The 15,585-nt window shown below is 41.7% G+C and overlaps 1 pseudogene; it reads right to left on the bottom strand.

The window, feature by feature from the left end:
* Positions 1-6,999: 6,999 nt before the first annotated feature.
* Positions 7,000-13,534, bottom strand: LOC133722790 (7-deoxyloganetic acid glucosyltransferase-like; annotated as a pseudogene).
* Positions 13,535-15,585: the final 2,051 nt, after the last annotated feature.

Genomic DNA, 15,585 nt, shown 5'->3' with positions numbered 1-15,585 from the left:
CAAAAGATAGACTTAAAAGAATGGAAAAAGAAAACTTGTTGCCTGAACTTGATTGGTCTGATTTTGATATCTGCATTGAATGTGTTAAAGGAAAACTGACAAAGTCAAGAAACAAGACATCGAATAGAAACACTGAACCTCTACAGCTAATTCATACTGATATTTGTGGACCCTTTGCAAATAGAACCATCTGTGGAAATAGATATTTTATTACATTCATTGATGATGCAACCAGGTTTTGTCATGTATTCTTGTTATCTGAAAAATCTCAAGCATTGGAAAAATTTATTATCTTTAGAGCTGAGGCAGAAAATGAATTAGGGAGAGAAATAAAAGCCGTTAGGTCAGACAGAGGGGGAGAATACTATGGTAAATACACTGAAACTGGGCAGCAAAAGGGACCATTTGCACTTTACCTAGAAAAACATGGCATTCAAGCTCAGTACACAACACCTGGAACACCTGAATCAAATGGTGTTTCAGAGAGAAGAAATAGATCTCTTCTCAACATGGTGAGAAGCATGATGTGTACCTCGGGGTTGCCTAGATACCTTTGGGGTGAAGCTTTAAAAACTGCTAACTATTTGATAAATAGAACCCCAAGCAAAGCTGTTCCCAAAACCCCCTATGAATTATGGAAAAATAAGAAACCTAGTGTGCACCATTTACATGTTTGGGGCTGCAGAGCTGAGGCTAGACCTTATAATCCTCAAATTGGAAAGCTGGACCCGAAAACCATTACTGCCTATTTTATTGGCTATCCGGAAAGATCATTCGGATATAGATTTTATAGCCCAGACCACACCAGAAGGATTATTGAGACAAATATAGCAGTATTTTTCGATGAAATAAATTATGCACATGCTTATGAAGATTTGGAGCTTGAATTCCAAGAGTTACCAGATGAAGAAACTGAACTTTTACTATCACCACCATTAGACTCTATTGTCACCAGTGAACCTGCTGCAAAACCTCAAATTGAAGTTGTGCAGGAAGACCAAAATGCTCAAGTACCAAATTCTATAGGTGTCATAGCTAACTCTCAACCTAAAGCTGTGGCAGAAGAAGAAGGAGCTCAAAATGAAAATGTGAATGATAATCAAGTTTTTAGAAGGTCAGGAAGAGTTACAAAACCTGCTATTAATACTGAAGAATATGAAATCTACTTGCAGGAAGCAGAGCTTGACCTTGGTGATGACAATGACCCTCTAAGTTTTAAGCAAGCAGTAAGTAGTGATGATAGATTGAAGTGGGATGAAGCGATGCAAGCTGAGATTAAGTCCATGTATGACAATCAAGTGTGGGAATTAGTTGAACCAGTTAAGAACCACAAACCAATTGGCTACAAATGGGTATCTAAAACCAAGAGATGTGCAGATGGCTCAATAAAGAGACATAAGGCCAGACTTGTAGCCAAAGGATTCACCCAAAAAGAGGGAATAGACTTTAATGAAACATTTTCCCCGGTTTCTACAAAGGATGCTTTTAGGATCATAATGGCTTTAGTAGCTCATTACGACATGGAGTTGCATCAAATGGACGTTAAAACAGCTTTTCTAAATGGTGATTTGGATGAGGAAATTTATATGAAGCAACCAGAGGGTTTTGTGGAACCTGGGACTGAACACTTAGTATGCAAATTGAACAAATCAATCTATGGTTTGAAACAGGCTTCGAGGTAGTGGTATCTTAAGTTTGACGCAGTTATAAGTTCTTTTGGTTTCACAGAAAATTTGGTAGATGAATGCGTTTACATGAAAACAAGTGGCAACAACTTTATATTTCTTATTCTCTATGTTGATGACATTTTGTTGGCTAGCACTGATTATGGTTTGCTGCATGATACTAAAATCTTTCTATCAAATCATTTTGATATGAAAGATTTGGGGGAAGCATCATACGTTTTGGGGATTGAAATACATAGAGATAGAACCAAGCATCTCTTAGGATTATCTCAGCAAAGTTATATCTCTAAAGTTCTAAAGAGGTTTGATATGCATAGCTGTTTACCAGGACATGTTCCAATGTCCAAAGGTGATAAATTAAACAAAAGTCAGTGTCCTAGAAACAAGCTTGAGGAAGAAGATATGAAAAACAAGCCATATTCTAGACTTGTAGGCAGCTTGATGTACGCTCAAGTTTGTACAAGGCCTGATTTGGCTTATGCAGTGAGCATCCTAGCTAGATTTCAATCCAATCCAGGTCATGAGCACTGGATTGCTGGAAAGAAGGTATTAAGATACTTGCAGAAAACCACAAATTATTGTTTGGTTTATAGAAGAGTAAATGAACTTGAAGTAGAAGGATACTCGGATGCAGACTTTGCAGGTCAATACTCGGATTTTGGAAAGTCAACCTCTGGATATGTTTTCATGTTAGCTGGAGGTGCTATAGCTTGGAAGAGTGTGAAACAAAGTCAGACTGCAACTTCTACTATGATGGCAGAATATATTGCAATCTATGAAGCAACTTGTCAAGGTCTATGGTTGAAGAACTTTCTGCAGCAAACTAAGTTAGTTGATTCCATAATTTCTAGACCTTTGAAAATACATTGTGATAACTCTGCTGCAGTGTATTTTACAAAGAATAATAAGAGGTCAACTAACTCTAAACATATAGACTTGAAGTACTATAGTGTTAGGGAAAGAGTGAAGCATAAGGAGTTGGAGATTGCTAAAATTCATACACTGGAGCAGCTTGCAGACCCTTTCACAAAATCCCTAACTGTAGTAGCTTTTCAAACTCATACTTAAAAGATTGGCATCCTCCGAACCTTGGACTCTGGAGTTTAGTGGGAGACTTGCGTTTTTAAGTGGGAGCCATTTTTCATTCCAGTAAAGCTGAATTTTCTTTAAAGTTTAAACTTTCCTTTTGTTTTTAGCTCTGTTTTCTCAGAACTATTTTGATGTAATCTTCAGTTGATTTTATTAATAAATCATTCGATTTTTTGATCAATTTTGTTACTGCAGTACCTTTTGTTTGTTGTTTCTTTTGATCCTTATGACATTTACAATTCACGTATACATTCTGGTAATTGGTCATATTGAATCAAAGATTCATGAGATGTTGTTTATATGTTTAAATAACAAATTGATGAGGTTCTGGCACATTGAACCATTCTGTGGATCATATGTAATGCATTATCAGTTGATTCTTTTATATTGACATTACATATATTAAGTGATGTTTAGTGTCTCATGTAATGTATAACTATAGAGTCTATAATTGCAGAGTAATCAAATTTTTCAAATTTGAAATTTTCTGTAGTTCTTCTTTATAGTGCTGCATTGACAGAGATTTGATTAGATTTTTGGAGCTTGTTTTGTCTCAGTGCACACTTCAATGATTACTGTTTCTGATTAAGATGATATCGTTGTCAAAGTAAATTGTATGAATGTTCAAGTGGGAGATTGTAAGAATAGAGTTTGAACATAAATACAATTTGCATTATAGATTGCAGAAATAAATAATCGGAGACAAAACACGTTTCCTAGTCCTTGTATAATTATGTTGTGATAAGAATCACACTTCATAATAGGAGATCTAAATATCTTGGAAACCAAGTAATAAACATCGGATATAATTGTAGTAGATCAGTTTCGATAGAATTCATATGCCTCTTATGGGGAGGACTCTATTTACATTGATCACTATATAAACAAGGTCCCTGTGACCTCTCTATTCACGAGCTTTCAGAAATCTAGCCCCATATATAGATAGTTGCAAGTAAACAGAAAGAGGATCACAGAAGTTCTTGTTTCTTAAGCAATGGCCTCCTTTTCATCGTCTACTGGTACGAGTCCTTCTGCAAGTTATGAAGGCTCATGGGACATGTTTTATATATATGCTGCACTCTGTTTTTGTAATGATATGTTTGTTGTGTTTATTCAATATGCAATTATGTGTGCTTTAGTGTTTTTAATCTTTCAAGAACTTGATAATGCCCTGGGACACCGAGACATTTGATATCGCCCCAAAGGTGCTTTTTGGTGGTTTGATGGATTCGCTGAAATATATTTTGTGCCGTGGTACAATTTAACAACGTCAAGTTCATCCTGAAGTAGTTTTTGTCCTAGTAGGGACAATTATAGGAAACGCAATTGTCGTAAAACAAATGTGCTGGTTGAAAGAGCGAGAAGGAGACAGTAAAATTACGAAGGCGTCTCGGGAGGCAACCATCCTTATCATACACACGAAACTGTTGTCTCTCGTAATCGATTGTTTCTATTAGAAAGAATCCTGATGATGAGGAAAGCTTCATCATGGTCATGTTGGTGAAGCTGCTGCAGGAAACCGGCCTCAAACTCTGGATGGCCACAGTGAAGGGGATAGTGTTGTAGACGGAATGGAAACTTGATATCAGGACCATCATGCGGCCGCTACACACATTGTGCATGACGCAGGAGGTTCCAAGTTTCTTCCTTTACCATGTAGATCCTATTCCTATACCTTTTATTTTTCTGTAGTCCAGCAAAAATTCAGCCTATTGGTATGCATTCCTCTAAAAAATCAGGCTCTCCTAAGATGCCAAAAAGCATTCTGATAACTTGTGTTCTAATTTGCTTTGCATTTTATCATGATAATGCCATGGCAGAACAGCACTGTCGGCCAGCTTCTTGTGGGGATCTCCATGACATTAGGCACCCGTTTCGCTTGAAAAGTCATGGTACTTCTGCTAACAATTGTTTAAACTCTCCAGCTGAAGTTTTATGTGAGCAGAATAGAACCATTTTAAAACTTTTCAATAATACATATTATGTCATGGGAATCGAATATGAATCCCAGACAATCCAGGTTGTGGATCCTAGTCTACTAGGGGATGAGTGTTCCTTTAGGCCGATTCACCCTTTAACAAGAGATAAGTTTGACATAGGCTTTTACGAAGAAGTCTGCCGACCATATATTAGCTTGGATGATTATGGGTATGCAACCTTCTATGATTGCCAGTCGATAGTTGAGTCCCCGGACTGCATAGCAATAGCAATTAATTGCAGTAATATTTTATCGTCGACGTCATCTACTACGTATTCTTATATAAAGCTGGGAGATAGTATGTCTCATCTTCCACAGTATTGTGGTATCACCACCACCACCCTTTACGTGTTAGACGAACCTGGTAATGATGACCTTCCATTTTCTTTCATCCGCGATGAGTTGAGAAAGAAACTTTCATGGTTCAATCTTGTCCCACACTGCCGGGGGCGATTCCAGTCCCTCATTTCTTGTTCCCTTTCAAAAAAAAAAAAAAAAAACATTTCTTGTTCAATTGAGATATGTCCACGGAACCAAACTCTTCTTCCACCTAGCTTCTGGTTTTCTCATTCCTCTGCCGACTCTACTTCCACTTCCAAAAGACAGAGCCTAGAAAGCCCGACAATTTACATTAGTAGCGAGTTTGCATTCAGCTTCCCCATATTTTTCCAATTTCTCTTTGTGAAGTTTTAGATTTTGTTTCTTTTCACTCCACTTGACTGTGTTTTTGCAGGACACCTCACACCTCCCACCTTTGATAGATAACTGAAGATGAATTAGTGCAAGAAGTGGAAAATTTCAATCAAAGAAGGATTAGTGTGACCCAAAATCAAGAATGATGCAAAGATACTGCTCCTCAGCTTCAATAACTTAGTCATGTTCGCACAAACCCAACATTCATGTTTGGTGGATCAGATGAAAGAGATAATTTTATCCACCATTGTCGGGACAAAGCAACCATTTTGATGCCATCTCTACTGCCCTACAACATACAATTCGATCTCGAAAGCTAAATCGAGTGGTGCGGGAACTCCGTGAATTGATGGGTACCTCGGATCTAACCAGGAAATGGCCTTCAATCTCCAAATGCAGGATTACCAGAGGCTGTGTTGCACAAACGACGCCTCGTCTTGGTCGAACGCGGTGGAAGAGGACGAGTATCTGATCAGTTACCCAAGCAATTCAAATAGTTACCCAAAGCAACACGTTTTTACCTCTTAACTCCTAACGGCTTGGTTTTGACGATAGTTAAATGAGCAATTACTACTGTACCCTTCTCATCCAAATTGTGTGGAGGAGAATGACCCGCGCATGCTGGCTCCACTAGGGCGCACGATGAACATGGCATATTCCCTTCAAATGAGGTGCAAAATGCGAAGCTTTGGGTTTTGGAGAGTGTTGATTATTGATGATAACGTCGTAGTCGTACGTAGTGAAAGAGATTAGGCATAGGTCCAATCTATACCGAATAGTCATTATCACTGTCCATTGGGTTTGGCTTTTTGTTAAGAAATAATGCAAAGCTGAACTTTCTGTGCTTGTCACATGCTTCTTTCATTTACATAAAAATCTCTCCACGGATAGTATAAAGTTACGTGTGCAGGTAGAATTACATAAAGACGTATCTAATTCAAATGAGTATAATTGTAATTTTTTTTTATAAAAGGGTTGAGAAAGTAGAGAATTTTATTATGCATGCATATATAGCATATACGCATTATCCGACAGAGTGTGTACATTGTAAGGGCTTTCTACTATTCTTTGCAGTGACTCGCATGGTATTGGATATGACATACACATATATATAGGGGAAATTTTGGAGAAAGTATTCTTTTATCTATAAATCGGGTCAAGGTATACATTTGTATATTCTAATGTAGTGAAACTTTACCATGCTATTAAAGATTCTTAAATTCATATGGGACGCCTTAAACAAATGTAAGTTTTAAAAGAAGCTAATATTCTCATGAAAAATCTTGAATTTGTCTAATGGTGTCTGTCATTTTGTGTATCAATGCATCACACTATCAAGTTTTTTCCAGCACTACATTCATTTTATTTATTTATTTATTTTTAATAATTTGCTCAAATTTATGACGATATGAGCTAGCTAGAATGATTTCGGTCAGAGAAGCATCGGTAGTGACGCACGCAAGAATGATGTAACTCTGACACATGAATGGATGGTGGTGGAGTGGAGATTTTAGATAAGTTTAACTTTTTAAGCGAGTAGGATATGGTTGCGACGTCCCAGTTGAACTTCTTACATATGCAAGTATGCAACTGTGAACCTTATACATACACATCAAATCACAAATTTCTCAAGTCTTGAATAAGTTTCTCCAGGTTAAGGTACGAAGAGCCACTTTTACTAACAGAAGTCCGCGCCAATTTTGCAAACTGATCCACTGACCTTGAAATCACCTCTTTTTCTTCTCCTTCCATCAAGGCTTTGATCATCTTCTCGATCGTCGATCTATCACACGTGTCCTTCATATAAATCCCAATCTTCCAAACCTCCCCAACCCATCTACTATTCACTTGTTGGTCCGCTTTTTAGGGCCATGCCAGCAAAGCATTGGGACTCCAGCCCAAATTGCCTCCAATGTCGAATTCCACCCGCTATGGGTCAAAAACCCACCCACAACTTCATGGGCCAAAACCTCTTCTTGTAGGGCCCAATTCACTATCAACCCCCTTTCTTTTGTACCCATCTCCAACTCCACTGGGATCAGGTGACTCAGGTGCTCCCCTTCATCACTCTACAGCACATCCGAGCAGATGACCCATAAAAAAGGGAACCCATTATTAACCAAACCGTGCCAAAACTCTAGTAATTGAACATGTGTTAGCTTCACCAAGCTCCCGAAGCTAACGAAAATAACCGACCCAACCCTTTGGGAGTCGAGCCATATCATGCAATGACGGTCTTCTTGACGCAAAGAGGCAACGGAGGAGGAAGATAGGTTGTTGTCCGCGACACGGGATTTGAGGAGAGCATGCAATGGTCCGATGGTGTAAATTTTTGAAAATCGAGAGGCGATATGGGAGAGAACTGAAGATTCGAGGTTATCGAAGGTGTTGAGTATCAGACTTGAAGCTTGATAGGAACATTCACTGTTCACTGCAGGCCTTCTCTCTTTTTTAAGCCCACTAGCTTGTATTATGGATTAGCCCAGTTGTAAGACCCAGTAGTCCTATCTAGGATAGTAGCTACAGTGTTCAGTTGGTAACATCTTTTGTAATCCTTATATGTTACCCTTGGAACTCTGTTATGGGTAATCAATGAATATGCAATTTCTTTAACATTCCTGTCTTTCCCTTTTATCTCCCAAGTTGAGTCTAACAACTGGTATCAAAGCATGGTTCGAACGATGCAAGCTTCCGCTCCCTCCTCCACCCCAGTCTCCTCCTCCTTTGTTCCACCACCACCCCCGACCCAGGTTAATCCACTAGCTTCATCCTCTTATCAACCATCGGACGACTCCGAACCGTTACAAAGGGCAGAGTTCCATAATTCTCTAGCTCTTCTTCAAGAGGAATTCCACCACTCTATTGATGCAATCAACCATAACCACACCTCATTTGAAAACCACATCACTGCACGACTTGCAGCCTTGCAAAGCACGATGGTGCAAGGTTTCACCGCACGACACCAACCCATTATCTCTTCAGCCCCATCAACTCCAACTTCCAACCCTTCATTCCAAATACCTCCACAACCTCACACACCAGCCAACATTCCCCCAATCACTTTTGGTTCTATTTCAACGCCGGTCAATGCATGGCAGGGGCTGAACTCTTCAACTCAATTCCCATCCCTCACTGCGCCGCTATCGGCAACCTCAGCCCCATTGCAATCTGCCCCACCACAATACTCCACCATTACATACTTCCCCCAACCCACTGGGCCACTGCAAGCACCAGTCACCACATCACTTCCAGAGTTCAACATTCCAAACCCCACCACCACTCATCTTTTCCGAACCCAAACCCAACCCCTTCCCACATATCCCTATGATCCTCAATACTTCAGACCCCCAAAAATCGACTTACCTCGATTCACGGGTGATGATGCGATTGGCTGGATTTCCATGGCAGAAAGATATCTACGAACCCAGAGAGTACCGCCATCGGAAAAGGTGGCCATTGCGGCTTCCCATTTCGGGCCCGATGCTTGTTTTTGGATGAACTCATTTGAACAGCGCCATCCAGCCATTACTTGGGAACAATTCGTACCCGCCTTCTTGGCTCATTTCGGTGCAGGTGCTAATCACGACTTCAAGATCACTCTGTCACATCTTCAGCAAACCTCCACCGTCAAACTCTTCATCACGACGTTCACCAAATTGTCCTGCAGAGCTCCGGATTGGAATGACAATCAGCTTCTACCGATGTTTTTGGGCGGTCTGAAATCTATAATCCGACATGAGGTCGTCTCCTTCAACCCTCTAACAATGACGGAAGCGCAACGCCTAGCGCGCTGTTCCGAAGCTAAACTGTCAGAAACACAATCGACCTCAGAATTCCGTACACAGAGAGTCTCACGCCCATACCCATGGTCCCATGCTTCTCGTTCTCACGGTGCCATGCCTTATTCAACCACTTCATCCCTTCCTTACCGCTATCACACGCCCATACCCTCACCTGCCCCCACCCATCCAGTTTCAACAACCCACCCACAACTGCCCAAACCCACACCAAATCGCAGTCATCGTATCTTGTCCACCGTAGAACAACGTGAGCGAAGGGCCAAAGGCTTATGCTTCAACTGTGACAAACAGTATTCCCCCACCCACTCATGTAAACAACCATTCCTAGCCATCCTGGAGACCCCAAACACCAAACCCATTGAGGAAAATTCTGACACACAAGATTTCCACGACTGTACTCCTACCCTAGATGAACCAAATCAGGACACAGAAGAAGCTTACCCACTCCACGCCATCACCCATACGGTTATTGGCGAAATGATGCGACTTCCGGGCTCAATCGCTAATACAGCTGTCAACGTCTTTATCGACTGTGGAGCAGCCAGCAACTTCCTCCATCCCGAGATCGCGCGTCGCCTTCAATTGCACATATCCAGTGCCGAAGGTCTTCGATTTCGTTCAGCTTCCGGGAAACCACTCCTTCCTTCGGGTATTGTTCACAATGTACGGATCCAGATACAGGACTATTCCTTCACCAGCTCATTCCTCCTCTTACCGGTCACCGGATGCGACTTGGTTTTAGGAGCTCAGTGGCTCAACACATTGGGCTTGATTGCTTGGTATTTCCAAGAAAAGATTATGGGTTTCTTCACAGAGGGCCACTTTCATGTGTTAAGAGGGATCACTAAGCACCACCAATCGGCCCAAACCCAAGATCTTTTTGCACTTCTCCCTTCTGAACATTGGGACCCCGTGGCCCAAACTCCTACTCCTACAATCCCACCACAAACCACATCCCATCCACTACCGATACAAACTCTTCTCAACTCATTTCACGACATTTTTTCTCACCCACGAGGCTTACCCCCATCTCGGCTCATTGATCATCGCATTAACCTCCTTCCCAACACAACCCCAATCAATGTCCGCCCCTACCGTTACCCCCATTCCCAAAAAACCGAACTTGAGAAACAAGTGACCGAAATGTTGGCAAAAGGATTAATCCGCCCTAGCTCTAGCCCTTTCTCATCACCGGTTCTTTTGGTCAAAAAGAAGGAGGACTCATGGAGGTTTTGCGTCGATTACCGGTCATTAAATGCCGCAACGGTCAAGGATCGTTTCCCCATCCCAGTGGTAGACGAACTCTTAGACGAGTTGCATGGTGCTTCATATTTTACTAAGCTTGACCTACGATCCGGCTACCACCAAGTGCGAATGGCCGTGGAGGACATACCAAAAACGGCATTTCGAACGCATGAAGGTCACTTTGAATTTGTTGTGATGCCCTTCGGCCTTACGAATGCTCCATCCACATTCCAAGCTTTAATGAATCAAGTTTTCAAGCCTCTTTTACGCAAGAGTGTGTTAGTATTCTTCGACGACATTTTGGTGTATAGCAAGGATTTGAGAACTCATGTTGTGCACCTTGAGGAGGTATTTTCATTACTTAGAGCCAACCTACTCCAAGTAAAAATGTCCAAATGCGTATTTGCTGCAGCCCAAGTTGAATATTTGGGCCACATTATCTCATCAAGTGGAGTTGCGGTGGACCCAACCAAAGTCCAGGCCATTCAAAACTGGCCCAAACCAACAACCCTCAAGGGTTTGCGCGGATTTCTTGGCATCACTGGATATTATCGCCGCTTTATTCATCATTACGGTCTCACCGCCCAGCCGCTGACTGCTATGCTCAAGATCGACAATTTCAGGTGGACTCCGGCTGCTGAAACTGCTTTCGACGAATTGAAACGCGCCCTCATGACGGCGCCGGTCTTAGCCTTACCGGATTTCTCATTACCATTCATGGTCGAAACAGACGCTTGTGGTCTCGGTATCGGAGCTGTGCTATCTCAACGCAAGCATCCGATTGCCTTCTTGAGTAAGCCTCTTTCTCCTCGGAATCAACTCTTATCGGTGTACGATAAGGAGATGCTAGCCGTCATGCAAGCCATCAATAAATGGCGTCCATATCTCTTGGGCCATCAGTTCACAATCATCACAGATCACCAGACTTTAAAGCATCTCTTGGATCAGCGAATTTCGACTCCATCTCAACACAAATGGCTTGCCAAACTCATGGGTTACAACTACACTATTGAATATCGGCCGGGACACTTGAATACAGTCCCCGATTTACTGTCTAGACGCCACGAATTGTGCTCAGTTCAGGCTATTTCAGCGCCGGTGTTCGACAGTCTGGAGCACATCGCCCAAGCCTGCATGCGAGATCCCCAATCTCAGACCATCATCTCTCAGTTACAGAGAGGTCAACCCAGCAACAAAGGTTTTTCTTGGCTCAATAATCATCTGCTATATAAGGGCAAGTTCTTTATCCCTTCTTCTTCTGACTGGCACACTAAACTACTCTATGAGTTTCATTCCTCTCTGCAAGCAGGGCATTCCGGTTACTTACGCACTTACCATAGGCTTTCCCGCAATTTTGCGTGGCCAGGTATGCGCAAGGAAATCAAAAATTTCATTGCTGAGTGTGATCATTGCCAACGCCAGAAATATGAGACCATTAAGCCTCCCGGCCTTCTAAACCCACTCCCAATTCCTGATCACATTTGGCTTGACATATCGATGGATTTTGTAGATGGATTACCCCTATCTCACGGCCATAACTCTGTCTTGGTTGTGGTCGACAGATTATCCAAATACAGTCACTTTATACTAGTATCCCACCCCTATACAGCCACTCAAATTGCTGAGGTTTTCATGAGAAAGGTGTTTAGGCTTCACGGCATGCCTAGATCGATTGTCAGTGACCGAGACCCGATTTTCATTAGCCATTTTTGGGAGGCGTTTTTCAAGTTGCAGGGCACCAAGCTGTGTCGGAGCTCTGCTTACCACCCCCAGACAGATGGTCAGACTGAAGTGGTGAATCGATCGCTCGAACACTACCTCAGATGCTTTGCCACAGATAAACCAACATCTTGGAGTACTTTGCTCCATTGGGCGGAGTGGTGGTACAACTCCACCTATCATTCCACCATAAAAATGACTCCTTTTCAAGCGGTTTATGGCACACCACCTCCCACAGTCTCGGCCTATCTCCCAGGTTCAACCTCAGTCAATGCGGTTGACTGTGCTCTCAAGACTCGTGATGAACTCATTGATCTACTCAAATTACACATGCATAATGCCCAAAACCGAATGAAACAGCAGGCAGATAACAGTCGGACCGAACGAGAATTTGATATCGGGAATTGGGTATTCCTAAAGTTACACCCTTACCGACAACGCTCTTTGCTCAAGCATCCCTCTCATAAACTAGCTCCACGCTTCTATGGTCCGTTTCAAATCCAAGCACGGATTGGTACGGTTGCTTATCGCTTGTCGCTTCCTTCGACTTGTCGTTTGCATCCTGTTTTTCATGTCTCTCTCCTCAAACGGAGACTTGGTGAGGGCACCCCCCCCTCACAACCACCCTACCGGAGTTTGATGACAAGGGAGAGCTACTGTGGCAACCTGAGAGAGTATTGGACATGGCAGTTGTAAAGAAGAAGAAGCGTAACATCACTCAATGGTTAGTTCAATGGCGTGGCCTTCCGGCTGCAGATGCCACTTGGGAAGATGCACACACAATCAAGGCTCGTTTTCCAGCTTTCGGTGCCTGAGGTCAGGCCCCATCTTAAGGGGGGGAAGAATTGATAGGAACATTCACTGTTCACTGCAGGCCTTCTCTCTTTTTTAAGCCCACTAGCTTGTATTATGGATTAGCCCAATTGTAAGACCCAGTAGTCCTATCTAGGATAGTAGCTACAGTGTTCAGTTGGTAACATCTTTTGTAATCCTTATATGTTACCCTTGGAACTCTGTTATGGGTAATCAATGAATATGCAATTTCTTTAACATTCCTGTCTTTCCCTTTTATCTCCCAAGTTGAGTCTAACAAAGCTCGAGTCATGGCTCTGGTCTCTTCCATGAAAAACTGAATCATCGGGTGGTCGGTTGGTACTCTACAAAAACCCGGTAGATCTCTCCGTCGCAAAAGGCGTTCCATCCCAGGAATGCCACTCACAGTCCTATCCATGTCTTCATCTGTTCAAAGTAATTAAAAACATGTATTTGTTTCATTAGTACAGTATATGGATGTTAGAAAGAAGAAAATTAAATAGTTTAATTATTTTGACAACTTTGCAATTAAGATACCTTGTCTTTCCCATGGGGATGAATCTCCTGTCAGGTTTTCTTTCCTATTTTTGGTAAAGCAAGGAAAGCATTAAGGATTTCCTTCCAATATTTGGTTGGTGCAGGAAAGGAAAGCAAAAAATGTATCAATGTTTCAATAATACCCTTGTATTTTAAAATAAAAATAACATCATGGAAATTCAAAAGTAGACCAATTTTGGCAATAGCACATCTGAGCAGGGATATTGTAGTCCAAAATTTTCATAATAAATGCTAGGAAAGGAGAAGGGAAAATCAATCCCATGGGGTCTGAAAATAAGGATCTTCCCCCCTATTTTCCCCTCTGTCAATAAAATATTTCCAAAATTTGTGCCTACCAAACAAAGGGAATGAATGACTTTCCTTTCTTGATTCCTCAAATCCGTGAACCAAACATGGCTTAGGAGCTAATGCACCTATGCATATACTAGGGGCAATTGTTGATTTTCCTAGTAAATTAGTGGTTATCAATTAACTATTCATCCAAAATTGACAATTATCTTCACTTTATCAATGCACCAATGAAAGGCAATTCTTTTTTCTTTAAATCATGGTGGAGGCAGGATACTGACCTTGAGAGAGAAAACCCTAAAATCCCCAAAAGTCGGGTTTTTTCCACACCAATATTCGATCTCGTCCGGCGGCTCCCCGACCGGTGTTGGCCTCCGGGCCTTGCCATCGTCTTGGGGTTGCTGCCGGACGAGCTTTTGATCCGATTTAGCCGAATCATCCATGGGTGGTGCGCTTCGGGGTTTCCAGACTGCTCGGGGTTGGGGTTCTGGCCGCATCTCAATCGGCGACGGGGTGTGCTGATCAAGACCAACGGGTTTTCGAACGGCGTACGATGCGGCATGAGCTGTGGCGGCGTGTCTCAACCATGAGCTGTGGCGGCGTGAGGCGTGGGGGTTTGGGCCGAAGCGGTGAGTAGTCGCGGCAGCGTAGATCGGCGTGGCACGGGTCGTAGCAGAGCGGGTCGGGCAGGGCTGCTGGGTTTGTGACGTGCGGCATGGCGTCAGGCACGCTGGGATTGTGGCAAACGACATGTCGTTGAGGATATGGGCTGGGGCCGGACCAGCTTGATGGGCTCTGGAGTTGGACTTTTCTTTTGGATGTTGTTGGGCCTGCTATTTTGGGCTAGGGTTATTGCCCTAGGCCTTTACTATGTTTTAGTTTTGTCTAAATTAAAATAATTCCTTGTATTAGGAACCTATGCTTGTTAGTTTTCTTTCGAGCACTAATGAGTATAGTTTTACTTGGTCTATTACTACGTCCTAGGTTATCGCAGTAATAGGCTTGCTTTCATAAGTGAGCACTGGTTGTTTAATGAGTGGTCTAGTACTATGTACCGTGTGTTACCTCCACAACCTCTTGTCTATCTTTGAATGGTAGCGGAGGGGTATGTAATGGCCATTCTGGCTTGAGTAATGCAATCATTGATGGATTGATTCAAAAAAAAAAAAAAAAAAAAAAAACGAAAGGCAATTCTAATGCCAATATACTATTTAGACTTTAATATTAAATTAATTAATAAATTAATGCATGAGATTAAATGTAAAATTTGATCATTAGATGGAGGAAGAAGATAAAGTATTGTAAAATTTCTGAAAGTTCCAAAGTGAAGGAAAGCGATTGAGTATCTAAAAAATAAAAAATAAAAAAACTGGAATTTTATTTTGTTGTTGAGTTTTTTTAGACTTTTTTTGGAAAGAAGAAATTAATAAAGGAGAAATTACTGGTCCCCCCTTTAACTTTTGGTGCGTCGACAGTTCAGTCCCTGTTATTCCAATTTTAACAGATAACTCCCCAAACATTCAAATTTCATACAATTTGATCCAAAATTACCATTTTACCCCTCACTTATTTTTTTTATATATCTAATACACACACACACACACACATATATATATACATATATCTACACATACATACATACATACATACATACATACATATATATATACATATATATACACACACACACATATACATTATATATACACACACACAT

The sequence above is a fragment of the Rosa rugosa genome, chromosome 7 (assembly GCF_958449725.1).
Source record: "Rosa rugosa chromosome 7, drRosRugo1.1, whole genome shotgun sequence".
Classification (NCBI taxonomy): Eukaryota; Viridiplantae; Streptophyta; class Magnoliopsida; order Rosales; family Rosaceae; genus Rosa; species Rosa rugosa.
Note: the sequence above shows the minus strand (reverse complement) of the source record. Positions and strands in the feature narration are given on the sequence as shown.